General features: G+C 41.2%; 1 long non-coding RNA gene across 1 annotated transcript; it reads right to left on the reverse strand.

Moving 5' to 3' along the window:
* Positions 1 to 11,294: 11,294 nt before the first annotated feature.
* On the reverse strand, positions 11,295 to 15,194 carry LOC143855235 (uncharacterized). Its single transcript, XR_013237746.1, has 2 exons — positions 14,718 to 15,194; positions 11,295 to 11,634 (listed from the first exon to the last, which is right to left on the reverse strand). It is a non-coding gene; the product is annotated as an uncharacterized LOC143855235 (long non-coding RNA).
* Positions 15,195 to 16,090: the final 896 nt, after the last annotated feature.

The following is a 16,090-nucleotide window of genomic DNA, read 5'->3' on the forward strand; positions in this document are numbered from 1 at the left end:
CTTATTTTTTTAGTGATTAAAAGACGGTGAATATGAAAAATGGCTTGAATGGGCCTGAGATTAGATTCAAATGGGATGTTTGAAAAAGGGGTTGTTTTTATCTACTTGGCAAGGTGGGGTATGAATATTGGGTTCTTGAGATTGAGTGGGGGCTGTTGTTATCAAATTGGAGTGGGGGCTGTTGTTATCAATTGAAAGATGGAGGTTTTGTAAGCCAAATTAAATGGGTTTTGATAATTCATGTAAAATTCAAGTTTTCTTTCTTGTAAATGTTCAAAATTTTTAATGAATTGTTTTCCCAAAAGAAATCTAAATTCCCTAACAAGCCAATGATTTCAACATCCCATTGCAAATAGGTTCTAATGACCCTAACACATTAATTATATTTAGCATAAGTGAGAACATGACCAAGGCCAAACTAGTACAAAATTAAACATGACATCAACCAAAATATACGCAAAACAACACTCAATCCTACAAATATAGAAAAGAAAATAAAATTCCAAAAGACATACCTTTTTGTAGACGATATTCCATGCAAACTTATGGAGAAGAGGGATTTGGTCTAGAGAGAGGGCTTGAATTTTCTAAGAGAGGGGTTCTCTCCTCTTTTCTTTTTTTTCCTCCTTTTCTTTGGTGAGATGAGAGGGTATTTATAGGAGAATGGGATAGGAGGTTAGGTGAGGTTAGGTGAGGTTAGGTGAGGTTAGGTGATGTTAGGTGAGGTTAGGTGAGGTTAGGTGAGGTTTGGATGGTTATGATGGGAGGAGAGGTTAGGTGAGGTTAGGTGAGGTTTGAATGGTTAGGATGAGAGGAGAGGTTAGGTGGTTTTGGATGGTTAGACCAGGTCATGATCTGCCATTGATCTAACGATTTACGGAAATCGGGTCTCGGAATGGAATCAGGGTCCGGGCTATGAAGTGACCCTAGCTTATTTTGTCCCGATTGATGATCCGTAAAGTCAGATCAAGATATTAATGACCTAAAACATATAAATCAATGATAGAGGGGGTTCTCACATGGATTTAACACACTAATTTATTTATTGATTAAAACAAAACAAAATGGGGTGTCTACAGATGCCCCTCTTTGGTAGAGATGACGTAGTCATTGAATACCAAAGTTAAAAATGACAGAACCATTTTGCGTAGTTTTAATCGACAAAGGACTCTCTAGACACAACGCACCTTAACATAATGCAAAACCTTAGATGAAACCCTAGAACTTGAATAATAATAAAAACTCGATGCGGCGCCGTTCACAAACGGGCAATTAGAGAATGAGATATCATTTTCGAATGGATTCTGAAGGGAAAGGACAAAGATCGCTCTCAAACAGTTTTTAGAAGGAGATGAGACGCCGCTCACAAGCGGGTTCAACGAGGATAAGAAGCATTCCCAAATGGACTTGGATAATGAGGCACCGTTCACAAACGGCCTCAAGGAGGATAGAAAACCATTCACAAATGGACTCGAGAAAAGAGGCACCGTTCACAAACGGGCTCAAGGAGAAGACAAGACCATTCACAAATGGACTCGAGAAATGAGGCACCGTTCACAAACGGGCTCAAGGAGGAAGATACCATTCACAAATGGATTCGAGAAAAGAGGCACCGTTCACAAACGGGCTCAAGGAGAAGACAAGACCATTCACAAATGGACTCGAGAAATGAGGCACCATTCACAAACAGGCTCAAGGAGAAGACGAGACCATTCACAAATGGATTCGAGAAATGAGGCACCGTTCACAAACGGGCTCAAGGAGAAGACAAGACCATTCACAAATGGATTCGAGAAATGAGGCACCGTTCACAAACGGGCTCAAGGAGAAGACAAGACCATTCACAAATGGACTCGAGAAATGAGGCACCGTTCACAAACGGGCTCAAAGAGGACACGAGACCATTCACAAATGGACTCAGAAAATGAGGCACCGTTCACAAACGGGCTCAAGGAGAAGATGAGACCATTCACAAATGGACTCAGAGAATGAGACACCTGTTCACAAACGGGCTCAAGGAGGACATGAGACCATTCACAAATGGACTCAAAAAATGAGACACCGTTCACAAACGGGTTCAAGAAGAAGACGAGACCATTCACAAATGGACTCGAGAAATGAGGCGGCCCCCGTTCACAAACGGGCTCGAAGAATTTAGAGATTTTTTATGAACTTGAATTTGACGTAGGATTGGATTTTTTATTTTTTATTTAATTAAGGATTTGGATTTGATAATTTTTTTTTATTTTTGGAAAATGAGGTACCGTCCGCAAACGGGCTCAAGGAGAAGATGAGACCATTCACAAATGGCCTCGAGAAAAGAGGCACCGTTCACAAACGGGCGGCTCAAAGAGGACATGAGACCATTCACAAATGGACTCAGAGAATGAGAAACCTGTTCACAAACGGGTTCAAGGAGAAGACGAGACCATTCACAAATGGACTCGAGAAATGATGCACCTTTCACAAAAGGGCTTAAAGAGGACATGAGATTTTTCATGAACTTGAATTTGACGTAAGATTGGATTTGTTTGAATCGGGGATTGGATTTGATGAATTTTTTTTATTTTTGAGAAATGAGGTACCGTCCGCAAACGGGCTCAAGGAAAAGACGAGACCATTCACAAATGGCCTCGAGAAAAGAGGCACCGTTCACAAACGGGCTCAAAGAATTTAGAGGTTTTCATGAATTTGAATTCGACGTAGAATTGGATTTTTTTTTAATTAAGGATTTGGATTTGATGAATTTTTATTTTTGGGAAATGAGGTACCGTCCGCAAACGGGCTCAAGGAGAAGACGAGACCATTCACAAATGGGCTCGAGAAATGAGGCACCGTTCACAAACGGGCTCGACGACACAAGATAGCTTTGATTGATGAATTCAACAATGAAAAATTTAGAGATTTTTATGAATTTGAATTTGACGTAGGATTGGATTTTTTGAATTGGGGATTGGATTTGATGAATTTTTGATTTTTTGAGAAATGAGGCACCGTCCACAAACGGGCTCAAGGAGGACATGAGACCATTCATAAATGAACTCAGAAAATGAGGCACCGTTCACAAATGGGCTCAAGGAGAAGACGAAACCATTCACAAATGGACTCGAGAGATGAGGCACCGTTCACAAACGGGCTCAAGGAGAAGACGAGGCCATTTGCAAATGGGCTCGAGAAAAGAGGTACCGTTCACAAACGGGCTCGAAGAATTTAGAGATTTTCCATGAACTTGAATTTGACGTAAGATTGGATTTGATGAATTTTTTATTTTTTTGAACTCAATGAAATCGGGGATATTATGGATCGTGCCCGACAAAGATGTTGGAAACTAGGACTTTGACGAATGATGAAACGGCAAACCTTTGGAACGAAGAACCATTACTAGCAAGAATGGATTAGGAACATTTTTATGAAACTTCAACAAGATTTTTCTCAAAGAGACTGCTGGTCTTGTCTTCTGGGGATTTTGATAACTGAAACCTTGAACAAGACATTTGAGATTGGTAATTTAGAACAACGACTCTCTTGGATATTAACATGGAAAAGCGGGATCTGCTTCTTGACAGGTGTTTAGATAAACATTTCTTGACCAGGATAACTAACCGGAAGGGAATTATGAATTTGAATGGTTCATCTTTCTGAGAAATTGGCTCAACCACCATTGCATCTGAGGTTCTTCCAAGCTTAAGGTGCCTTCCTGGGGTATGATCTTTTTACGGAAGCTGGGCTTTCTGATGTTTCTACTTCTGAATTTTTCTGAGCTGATCTTCTTTGAAATGAAGTTGTTTGACTAAATTCTCGAGCTCTTTCAGGTATAATTGCAGGGAGCTGCCTAGGCCTGGCCTCCTTCACCAAGACAGTTACATCATTTGGACATAGGAACGACAATTGACTCTTTCTAAAGAGAAAACTTAGATGAAAGGCACTACTCAAAGGATTGAGCAGCCCTGAAGGAGTGAACTTAGAATAATAAAGATTGACTGACTATACTGACAAACATAGTGATGCTTCTGACTTAGTTAATGTTTTGTTTGGTAAGTCTATCCTTTCAAGGAATAGTTTTTCAATTGGTAAACACCGGACTTCTTCCTCGAAACAGTAATGCCTCAAGAATTTAATTACGACCCCTAAGATTGCTTAGCTTCAATGCCCCCAGTTTTGAGGATATCACTTGAATTTGCTTGAACTTCAGTTGATCTTCAGTCTTGATACCGGCTGTTGCCTTCTTATACTGATTCTCTTACCGTGACCAAGTCACCTCTTCAGGGTTTTTAACTTGGCGGACCGCGCTAGCCTTAACTTTTGCCTGAACCACCTTTCTAGGTTTTCGATCCAGCAGGCTATCCCCTTAGCTTTTGCCTAAGCCGCCCTTTCGGGTTTTCAACTTAGCAGGGGAATGATCTTAAATTTTGCCTAGACCGCCCTTTCAGGTTTTCAGTCTAGCAGATCTTCAAACTCCGTTATTTTTCTTATTCATCATCATTTCATTTTTTTATTGTATCTCAGGACCTAGCTCATTAGTTCTGAACACCAGAAGGACTTTTATAGGTAGGATAGGGCTTTTCAAAGAATGGCTTAAGGCTCAACAAAGATTTCGACCGAACCTGTGAACAGGTCGCCTACATATCCCAAGGTAGGAATCAGGTCGTGTGTAGTTCAGGGCGAATGCCCCTAGTTTGAAGATAAATTGTTTGATTTTTTTTTCCTTTTTTCTTTTCTTTCTGGAACAATTAACTTCTCTTCTTTTGGAGCTTGTCCCTCTCTTTTTTTTTTGAAAGGATTGAATTTCTTTTCCTTTTTGAATCGACCGAACTCGGTTCAACCGAGTTGCCTACGTACCCCAGTATAGGGATCAGGTCTCGCGTAGTTCGGGGGAATGCCCCAAGTTTGATGGGTTTTCAAGAAAATTTGATTTAGGCTCGAAGGGTTTGCAAATCGGTATTCTTTTGACATTGGGTTTTGATTTTGGGATTTAATCGGCCAAAGGAGGCCTTTCGATGTTCAGATTGGGAATCGATCTAGGTTACTAGAGTCCCTCTGGTACTGATTATTTTTTTTTTCTCTTTTGTTTTTTTTTTTTCGCGGAGTTTGACGGCATTTCCAGGTAAGAGATAATGGATCTTCTTCTTTCAAGATTCTAATACGTGCTTTTGACTTTCATAGAGCGAAACTTGTTCTTTGACATCCTCCATCTATGGATTCGTACTCTCGATATCTGATGATCACTTTTCATTGTTTGCTTTTGAACTTTTCATCTTGAATTTGTTGGCTTTATGAATTTGAGAACCAAGGTCATTGATTGGAAATATGAAAGTTGTTTCCACTCTATGCCCCTTGTATAGCATATATCTTCTCACTTTCTTCATTTTCTTTGAGCTTTCCATCTATGTCTTGCCCCTGGTATCGGTTGTAGCTTTTCTAGACAATCTTCTTATTCTTGAAATAATTTTATCAATTCTTCACACTCTTTAGAGGGTAATGTATTTTCAATCGGCATTCACTGAATCAAAGTTTCAGTGCCAGTGTTTATCATTTTAATTTCATCTTTGAAAGGTTGGGATTGGCGCTCCTCCTCTCGTTCAAGTAATTGCTGTGACTCAAGTGGAGTTTCGTCAATTTTGTCCTCATTTGAGGAGGGAGTCTTATTTTAAGATCAGAAGCACACTTAAGAACAGACACAAGTGAACTTTTTGGAACTGACTGAAATTTTATTTAAAGAAAAGCTATTACATCAGACGACCTATCCTGAACATGCTCACGATTCACAACTCTAAATAAGAAAGAGAAACAGAAGATAACTTGCCTGGACTAGGCATTGACCTTTAACTGTAAGACCGGACTCAACAATTATACTGACCATGATGACTGACTCAACATAAAATAGTAAGTGACTAAAACTTTAACTGCTGCAACTGTTTGGCGTTGAAGGCTCGGCGAAGGCTGGTTCGTTCTGAACATCATCATGGCTGATACTTTCAATTTTGGACAATGATGACTGATTCGCATAGGGAAATGCCCCTAGCTCAATGATTCTGAGAGTGAACTCTGAAGGACTTAGCAAAATAATCTTGAAAAAGGTAGCCCCTAGAGGAGGAACAGACCAGGGGTACAAGCAAGATTGGATTATCTGGACCAGGCATGATCAGATCATGAGAACGCATAATCGAAAGATTGTGAGATTCTGCATCTGCCAGTTAGGGGATGGCATGAAGATACGATCGAATCGTATGACAGAAGAACGAAAGACGCACGATCAAAAGATTAGATGAGATAGCATAAGATTGCTTTCAACGGATAGATCATGAATGACTAATCCTATGAGATCTTTGAAAATTATGGGATTTATATCCTAACCCAAAGGGAATTTTTTTTTTTTTTTTTTTTTCACATTTTATCAGTGTTACCTGAAGGCATCAACCCTAATCCTAATCTATCGGAGTGGAGAGAGAATCTCGACTCATGACTTTGTTCGTGTATCTAAGGACCGATCGTGACCATTGGAAGATGGACCACGGCCTAATCTAGACACCAATGGGTAGGATATCCTAAACTAGGCTCACACACATGATGCACATGTGTTCGTATACTACATGCATGTGTGGGTTAATCTAGGGTTAAGGCCAAGAGTTCCCTTAGCGCGAATCCCTGTTCGATATACTGTACCAGTGTCCGGCGTATCAGTACGTGAACAAGAGATCCGTTTACGTACCATAAAGGTACTAGGCTAAGGGTGGAATGCTTCTATAGCACAGAGGCACCAGGTGATGAAATCCCAGTCAACCATGCTAGATAACACTCCGGGTTCCTAAAATAGGACGTGTGTGCACGTGAGATGCAAGAGTTTAGATGCAAGTGATGTAAGTGTGTGCAATATGTTTGCGCAATCTATGATGCCCTCAGGTTTTGTTAGGTTAAGTTCGAGTAAAATGTGATGAGAAAATAAAACAAGACAAACTAATCTAACAAGTATAGAGTTTTTATGAGCCAGTTAAATTAAATTCAAATGAATTATCTTTTGAAATTTTAATGAAGTTAGGTGGTCCCCAGCAGAGTCGCCAGACTGTGGTACCTGATCCCGCGAGAGGGGTGGGGCGCGAGCCGCCGCGCTCTCTCTCTTGGTCTCCCGTACCCACGCGATTGGCGTGTGCATTTAATTATTGATTTGAATTCGTCTTTCATGTGAACTTGGGATCACTAAGGCAATCCGAATTCCACACGAAAGAGACTGACAGAGTCGCCACCTAGATGTGGGATCTAGGACCCGAAATTAACCAGAAATCTAGACTCGCTACCTGGTTACGAGAATGGAAGGTATGGGGAGTTATCCACCACATGCACCATTCCTGCCCGATAATCGGTCTTCGATTCCAAAAGCTAACTCTTTTAAATTTATTTTAAATGGCTCATTCAACTCTATGTTAATGTGCGAACTAAGTGGCATGCATCCTATGATCTAATTTCAATGTGAATCCTAGATGTGTATCTTGATTTATTAATTTGTCTGGATTCAATCTAAGTGAAAGTTCTCCTAGAATTCTAATTTCATGGAAAATCCTAAGTGATTTGATTAAGCATTTACAAGAAAATTAATATACAAAACACCACAATTTGTTTGTGGTGCCGACTCGCGGGTGGTATGCCATCAGACATCCAGGCTGCCTACGTACCCAAGCCTCACTGGGATCAGAGTCGACGTAGTTCGGTGCACCTAAGCTAAGCTACTTATGCCTAACTCAACTAGGACACCGACCTAGACGAGATTGACTGTTTCAACAGTTTTAGGAGAAGTTATTTAATTCAAGTTGAGGATTTTATTATCTTAAGATTTCATCTAAGATGCTATATGATTCTCATCTAAATGCAAATGGTCCCTTAGACTAATGCAGGTTTGCCTTACATCCTAGTTTACTAGGCTTGTCCTAGGGAAAGATTGGGTGACTAGTGTAACTAGACCTATGGCACGGTTGCTATACATAGCAAGCGTCCGTGATGAGGCCGGACTCCTGACTCTAGGACTCCCTAAAACCTAAGACTCCCTAAAACTTAGGACACGACACGACACGACACCAGTGTTCCTAAATTGGGCTCTAAGGGTTCCTAAAGGAATTTTGAATCCACCGGCTCTTGGGAATCTCGAATTCTTTTGGGTTTGTGGAAACTTTTAGAGTTTTCTTGAAGCTTTTATTATCTGAAGGTATTTAGTGTGTTTGGTAGCTTTTAAAGTTGTTTATTTAGAAGGTTTTAGTTTCATTTGAAATTTTTAGTGGTCTTTTGGTTAATGGCTTTTAACGGATTTTTATCAGTGGATTTTAAATGGGTGAATTTTAGTTTTGTTAATTTTAGGTTGGATGTACTTTAGATTAATGTCTTTCGATTTTGGTTTGGAAAATGACGTTAACACAACCAAGTTTTGACAATTGCACAAATTCGACAAACCATTGACCATTAAAAGATCTGACAAATGCAGCCCACTAAAACTGTCGTAACTCTTTAACCGCTTGGCCAAATTCAACGTACAAACATGCGTTGGAAAGATCTTTTATAGGGCTACAACTTTGTAGTTCTCCATTGTTTGTAAATCTGTGATTTAGAGGTTCGAATTTGTGTTGCAAACAAAAGGACAGCAACATTAAACTGGAAATGCCTAAAGGTGTGCCGCAACCATTTTGGACTTAACTTTTTAACCGCTCGCTGTCTGATCTAGCACGAATACTCGTTGGAAACGGCACGAAAATATCTACGACTTTGTAGTTAACCATTTCCCACGATTCTGTTGTTTAGAGGTCGAAAAATCTGTTTAAAGTCTAACAGCTAGCACTATGACGGGAATGATATTGGCACCCCCATGTTTTCTTTTGATAGTTCTTATTTTTTTAGTGATTAAAAGACGGTGAATATGAAAAATGGCTTGAATGGGCCTGAGATTAGATTCAAATGGGATGTTTGAAAAAGGGGTTGTTTTTATCTACTTGGCAAGGTGGGGTATGAATATTGGGTTCTTGAGATTGAGTGGGGGCTGTTGTTATCAAATTGGAGTGGGGGCTGTTGTTATCAATTGAAAGATGGAGGTTTTGTAAGCCAAATTAAATGGGTTTTGATAATTCATGTAAAATTCAAGTTTTCTTTCTTGTAAATGTTCAAAATTTTTAATGAATTGTTTTCCCAAAAGAAATCTAAATTCCCTAACAAGCCAATGATTTCAACATCCCATTGCAAATAGGTTCTAATGACCCTAACACATTAATTATATTTAGCATAAGTGAGAACATGACCAAGGCCAAACTAGTACAAAATTAAACATGACATCAACCAAAATATACGCAAAACAACACTCAATCCTACAAATATAGAAAAGAAAATAAAATTCCAAAAGACATACCTTTTTGTAGACGATATTCCATGCAAACTTATGGAGAAGAGGGATTTGGTCTAGAGAGAGGGCTTGAATTTTCTAAGAGAGGGGTTCTCTCCTCTTTTCTTTTTTTTCCTCCTTTTCTTTGGTGAGATGAGAGGGTATTTATAGGAGAATGGGATAGGAGGTTAGGTGAGGTTAGGTGAGGTTAGGTGAGGTTAGGTGATGTTAGGTGAGGTTAGGTGAGGTTAGGTGAGGTTTGGATGGTTATGATGGGAGGAGAGGTTAGGTGAGGTTAGGTGAGGTTTGAATGGTTAGGATGAGAGGAGAGGTTAGGTGGTTTTGGATGGTTAGACCAGGTCATGATCTGCCATTGATCTAACGATTTACGGAAATCGGGTCTCGGAATGGAATCAGGGTCCGGGCTATGAAGTGACCCTAGCTTATTTTGTCCCGATTGATGATCCGTAAAGTCAGATCAAGATATTAATGACCTAAAACATATAAATCAATGATAGAGGGGGTTCTCACATGGATTTAACACACTAATTTATTTATTGATTAAAACAAAACAAAATGGGGTGTCTACAGCCGCCCTTTCGGGTTTTCAACTTAGCAGGGGAATGATCTTAAATTTTGCCTAAACCGCCCTTTCAGGTTTTCAGTCTAGCAGATCTTCAAACTCCATTTTTTTATTCATCATCATTTTTTTTCTTTTTGTGTTTCGGGACCTAGATCATTAGTTCTGAACACCGGAAGGACTTTATAGGTAGGATAGGGCTTTTCAAAGAATGGCTTAAGGTTCAACAAAGATTTCGACCGAACCTGTGAACATGTTGCCTACATATCCCAAGGTAGGAATCAGGTCGTGTGTAGTTTAGGGCGAATGCCCCTAGTTTGAAGATAGATTACTTGAAGGTTAATTGATTTTTCATTTTTCTTTTCTTTCTGGAATAATTGACTTCTCTTCTTTTGGAAGTTGTCCCCCTTTTTTCTGAAAGGATTGAATTTCTTTTTTTTTTGGATCGATTGAATTGCTTTTCTTTTTTGAATTGACCGAACTCAGTTTAACCGAGCTGCCTACGTACCCCAGTGTAGGGATCAGGTCTCGCGTAGTTCGGGGCGAATGCCCCTAGTTTGATGGGTTTTCAAGAAAATTTCATTCAGGCTCAAAGGGTTTGCAAACAGGTATTTGTTTTGACATTGGGTTCTGATTTTGGGATTTATCGGCCAAAGGAGGCCTTTCGATGTTCAGATTGGGAGTCGATCTAGCTTACTAGAGTCCCTCTGGTACTGATTATTTATTTTTTATTATTTTTTTTTCTTTTTTTTTTCGGAGTTTGACGGCATTTCCAGGTAAGAGATAATTGATCTTCTTCTTTCAAGATTCTAATACGCGATTTCGACTTTCATAGAGCGAAACTTGTTCTTTGACATCCTCCATCTATGGATTTGTAACTCTTGATATCCGATAATCACTTTTCAATGCTTGCTCTTGAACTTCTTATCTTGAATTTGTTGGCTTCATGCTATGAGTTTGAGAACCAAGGTTATTGATTGGAAATATGAAAGTTGTTTCCACTCCATGCCCCTTGCATAGCATATGATATTCACTTCATTCTTTCTTGAACCTTCTATCTGGGTCTTTCTCTTGGCATTAATGGTAACGCTTACCGGACCATCTTTTTATCCTCAAAATGGGTTTACCAACTCTTCACACTCTTTAGAGGGTAATGTATTTTCAATCGGCATTTACTGGATCAAGGTTTCAGTGCCAGTGTTTACCACTTCAATTTCATCTTTGAAAGGCTGAGATTGGCGCTCCTCCTCTTGTTCAAGTAATCGTTGTGACTCAAGTGGAGTTTCGTCAATTTTGTCCTCATTTGAGGAGGGAGTCTTATTTTAAGATCAGAAGCACACTTAAGAAACGGACACAAGTGAATTATTGGGACTTCCAATTTCATTTAAAGAGAAAGTTCTTACATCTGACAACCTATTCTGAACATGCTCAGGATTCACGACCCTAAAATAGAAAAATCAAAAGATAACTTGCCTGGACTAGGCATTGACCTTGAATTGTAAGACCGGACTCAACAATTATACTGACCATGATGACTGACTCAACATAAAATAGTAAGTGACTAAAACTTTAACTGCTGCAACTGTTTGGCGTTGAAGGCTCGGCGAAGGCTGGTTCGTTCTGAACATCATCATGGCTGATACTTTCAATTTTGGACAATGATGACTGATTCGCATAGGGAAATGCCCCTAGCTCAATGATTCTGAGAGTGAACTCTGAAGGACTTAGCAAAATAATCTTGAAAAAGGTAGCCCCTAGAGGAGGAACAGACCAGGGGTACAAGCAAGATTGGATTATCTGGACCAGGCATGATCAGATCATGAGAACGCATAATCGAAAGATTGTGAGATTCTGCATCTGCCAGTTAGGGGATGGCATGAAGATACGATCGAATCGTATGACAGAAGAACGAAAGACGCACGATCAAAAGATTAGATGAGATAGCATAAGATTGCTTTCAACGGATAGATCATGAATGACTAATCCTATGAGATCTTTGAAAATTATGGGATTTATATCCTAACCCAAAGGGAAATTTTTTTTTTTTTTTTTTTTTCACATTTTATCAGTGTTACCTGAAGGCATCAACCCTAATCCTAATCTATCGGAGTGGAGAGAGAATCTCGACTCATGACTTTGTTCGTGTATCTAAGGACCGATCGTGACCATTGGAAGATGGACCACGGCCTAATCTAGACACCAATGGGTAGGATATCCTAAACTAGGCTCACACACATGATGCACATGTGTTCGTATACTACATGCATGTGTGGGTTAATCTAGGGGTAAGGCCAAGAGTTCCCTTAGCGCGAATCCCTGTTCGATATACTGTACCAGTGTCCGGCGTATCAGTACGTGAACAAGAGATCCGTTTACGTACCATAAAGGTACTAGGCTAAGGGTGGAATGCTTCTCTAGCACAGAGGCACCAGGTGATGAAATCCCAGTCAACCATGCTAGATAACACTCCGGGTTCCTAAAATAGGACGTGTGTGCACGTGAGATGCAAGAGTTTAGATGCAAGTGATGTAAGTGTGTGCAATATGTTTGCGCAATCTATGATGCCCTCAGGTTTTGTTAGGTTAAGTTCGAGTAAAATGTGATGAGAAAATAAAACAAGACAAACTAATCTAACAAGTATAGAGTTTTTATGAGCCAGTTAAATTAAATTCAAATGAATTATCTTTTGAAATTTTAATGAAGTTAGGTGGTCCCCAGCAGAGTCGCCAGACTGTGGTACCCTGATCCCGCGAGAGGGGCGTGGGGCGAGCCGCCGCGCTCTCTTCTCTTGGTATCTCGTATCCACGTGATTGGCGTGTGCATTTTAATATTGATTTGAATTCATCTTTCATGTGAACTTGGGATCACTAAGGCAATCCGAACTCCACACGAAAGAGAATGACAGAGTCGCCACCTAGATGTGGGATCTAGGACCCGAAATTAACCAGAAATCTAGACTCGCTACCTGGTTACGAGAATGGAAGGTATGGGGAGTTATCCGCCACATGCACCATTCTTGCCCGATAATCGGTCTTCGATTCCAAAAGCTAACTCTTTTAAATTTATTTTAAATGGCTCATTCAACTCTATGTTAATGTGCGAACTAAGTGATATGCATCCTATGATCTAATTTCAATGTGAATCCTAGATGTGTATCTTGATTTATTAATTTGTCTGGATTCAATCTAAGTGAAAGTTCTCCTAGAATTCTAATTTCATGGAAAGCCCTAAATGATTTGATTAAGCATTTACAAGAAAATTAATATACAAAACACCACAATTTGTTTGTGGTGCCGACTCGCGGGTGGTATGCCATCAGACATCCAAGCTGCCTACGTACCCAAGCCTTACTGGGATCAGAGTCGACGTAGTTCGGTGCACCTAAGCTAAGCTACTTATGCCTAACTCAACTAGGACACCGACCTAGACGGGATTGACTGTTTCAACAGTTTTAGGAGAAGTTATTTAATTCAAGTTGAGGATTTTATTATCTTAGGATTTCATCTAAGATGCTATATGATTCTCATCTAAATGCAAATGGTCCCTTAGACTAATGCAGGTTTGCCTACATCCTAGTTTACTAGGCTTGTCCTAGGGAAAGATTGGGTGACTAGTGTAACTAGACCTATGGCACGGTTGCTATACATAGCAAACGTCCGTGATGAGGCTGGACTCCTAACTCTAGGACTCTCTAAAACTTAGGACACGACACGACACCGGTGTTCCTAAATTGGGCTCTAAGGGTCCTTACGACGGAAACCATAATCCAATGGTTCCGAGAGACACGAGATGAATCGAGATGATGAATAGTGTGAGGGAATGGGAAAGATAGAGAAAGGTGCGACTGAACTTGGGAGTGCCAAATTGCCTACGTACCCCGTGATGGGGATCAAGCCACACGTAGTTCCACTGGGGAGGTTGCTTGGATTTTGGAAAACAGGTTTGGTATTTGGATCAGGAATCGGGTTTGTATTTGAGCATTGGACTTGAGATTCAAAAACATTGATATAGCAATGGGATTTTGGAATTGGGAATTTGCATCAAAGAATTGAGCATATTGGAATCATCAAGGGTTTGAATTTTCGGAATTCAAAGTGGGCGGGCTTATGAGATTCGGCCAAATGGATTCAGACATGCGACTCGGATTGTGTTGGGATATGACTTGGTTGGATTGGGTTAATGGTTAGGGTCAAGTGAGTCGGGTCTAAGTTAGGAGCAAACCCGAGACTTGCCATGGTCTAACTAGGAGGAAGCAGGGTACAAACCAGGGTGCGGACCAGGGTGCACCAGGGTGCGAACCAGCAAGGAACCAGGGTGCGAACCAGCAGGGAACCAGGGTGCGAACCAGCAGGGGAACCAGGGTGCAACCAGCAGGGAACCTGGGTGCAACCAGCAGCGAACCTGGGTGCAACCAGGGTCTAACCAGAGTGCGAACCAGCAGGGAACCAGGGTGCGAACCAATATCGAACCAGGGTGCGAACCAGTAGGGAACCAGGGTGCAACCAGCAGGGAAGCAGGGTGCGAACCAGTAGGGAACCAGGGTGCGAACCAGTAGGGAACCAGGGTGCAACCAGCAGGGAACCAGGGTGCGAATCAGTAGGGAACCAGGGTGCAACCAGCATCGAACCTGGGTGCAACCAGCAGCGAACCTGGGTGCAACCAGGGTCTAACCAGAGGCTAACCAGGGGGAAAACAGACCCTACATGCTTCCTAACATGGTTTTTCTTTTAAAGTAAAAGATATGCATGAAAACAGACCCTACATAGAATTGAAATAAATGCCTACCTCTTTGGAAACCCACTTTGTGTTTGATTTTTCTTTGATGGTAATTCCTTGAAGATGATTCCTTGCTTGATAATGACTGCTTTTGATATATATCACCCAACGTATAAAATCACCCGATCCGGCAAGGATGGCCGAACCCTTGAAGAGATGAGGGAGAGGGATGAATTTTCTAAGAGAGGGGTTCTTTTTCTTCTTTTTCTTGGATGGTGGGATGAGAGGGTATTTATAGGAGAATGGGATAGGAGGTTAGGTGAGGTTAGGTGAGGTTAGGTAAGGTTAGGTGAGGTTAGGTGGTTAGGTGAGGTTAGGTGAGGTTAGGTGAGGTTTGGATGGTTAGGATGAGAGGAGAGGTTAGGTGAGGTTAGGTGAGGTTTGGATGGTTAGGATGAGAGGAGAGGTTAGGTGGTTTTGGATGGTTAGACCCAGGTCAAGATCTGCCATTGATCTAACGATTTACGGAAATCGGGTCTCGGAATGGAATCAGGGTCCGGGCTATGAAGTGACCCTAGCTTATTTTGTCCCGATTGATGATCCGTAAAGTCAGATCAAGATATTAATGACCTAAAACATATAAATCAATGATAGAGGGGGTTCTCACATGGATTTAACACACTAATTTATTTGTTGATTAAAACAAAACAAAATGGGGTGTCTACAATGATGGGTGTGAGATGGTGGTAGAAGAAGGAGAAAATGGCGAGCATGGGGTGGCTGTGAGGTACCTTAGCCGGATTCCGGCAATCCGGCCTGAGAAGATGGTGGTGCCGGTGAAGGAGGTGGCTCGGCCGTTGTTGATGGAAGAAGAAGAAGAAAAAGATAATGGTGGTGGCTCCTCTCCTCTCCCTCTCTGTTTTTCTCTCCCTCCCTCTCTGCTTTTTCAGAAAATGGGTTTCAAGGTGGAGGTAGGTTGCAGATGGTTTAGGGAATGGGTTAATGGTGGAGGTGGCTTGCCGGAGTTGGGAGAGGTTGAAGAAATGAGATGGGTTTTGATCGGATTTAATGGGGGGTACCGGATTTCGGGGAGATGGGTTGGTGGAGAAGAAAGGGTTTTGATGTGAAAATGAGGTTGCTGCTATGGGGAGGAGAATGGGGTTAAATCTGGGTGGGGTTGAAGATGGTAGATCCGGTCGGATTTGGGGATTTTTCACCGGAGAAGATGGTGGTGGGTGTGGGGTTGGTCGGTTGATGGTGGTAAAAAGGGGGTTGGGCAAAATGGGTTTTGGGGATGGAAAAAGCAAATGAAGAAGAAGAAGAAGGAGGTGGTGGGGGATGGGGTTCGCCGGAGAAGGGAGAAGGGGAAAATGGCCGAGCCTCTCTCTCTCTCTCTCTCTCTCTGTGTTTTCTCTCCCTCTGTGTGTGTTTTCTCTCCCTCT

Source organism: Tasmannia lanceolata, unplaced genomic scaffold, assembly GCF_043159265.1.
Source record: "Tasmannia lanceolata isolate RefF3 unplaced genomic scaffold, GAP_Taslan_0.1 ptg000020l, whole genome shotgun sequence".
NCBI lineage: Eukaryota > Viridiplantae > Streptophyta > Magnoliopsida > Canellales > Winteraceae > Tasmannia > Tasmannia lanceolata.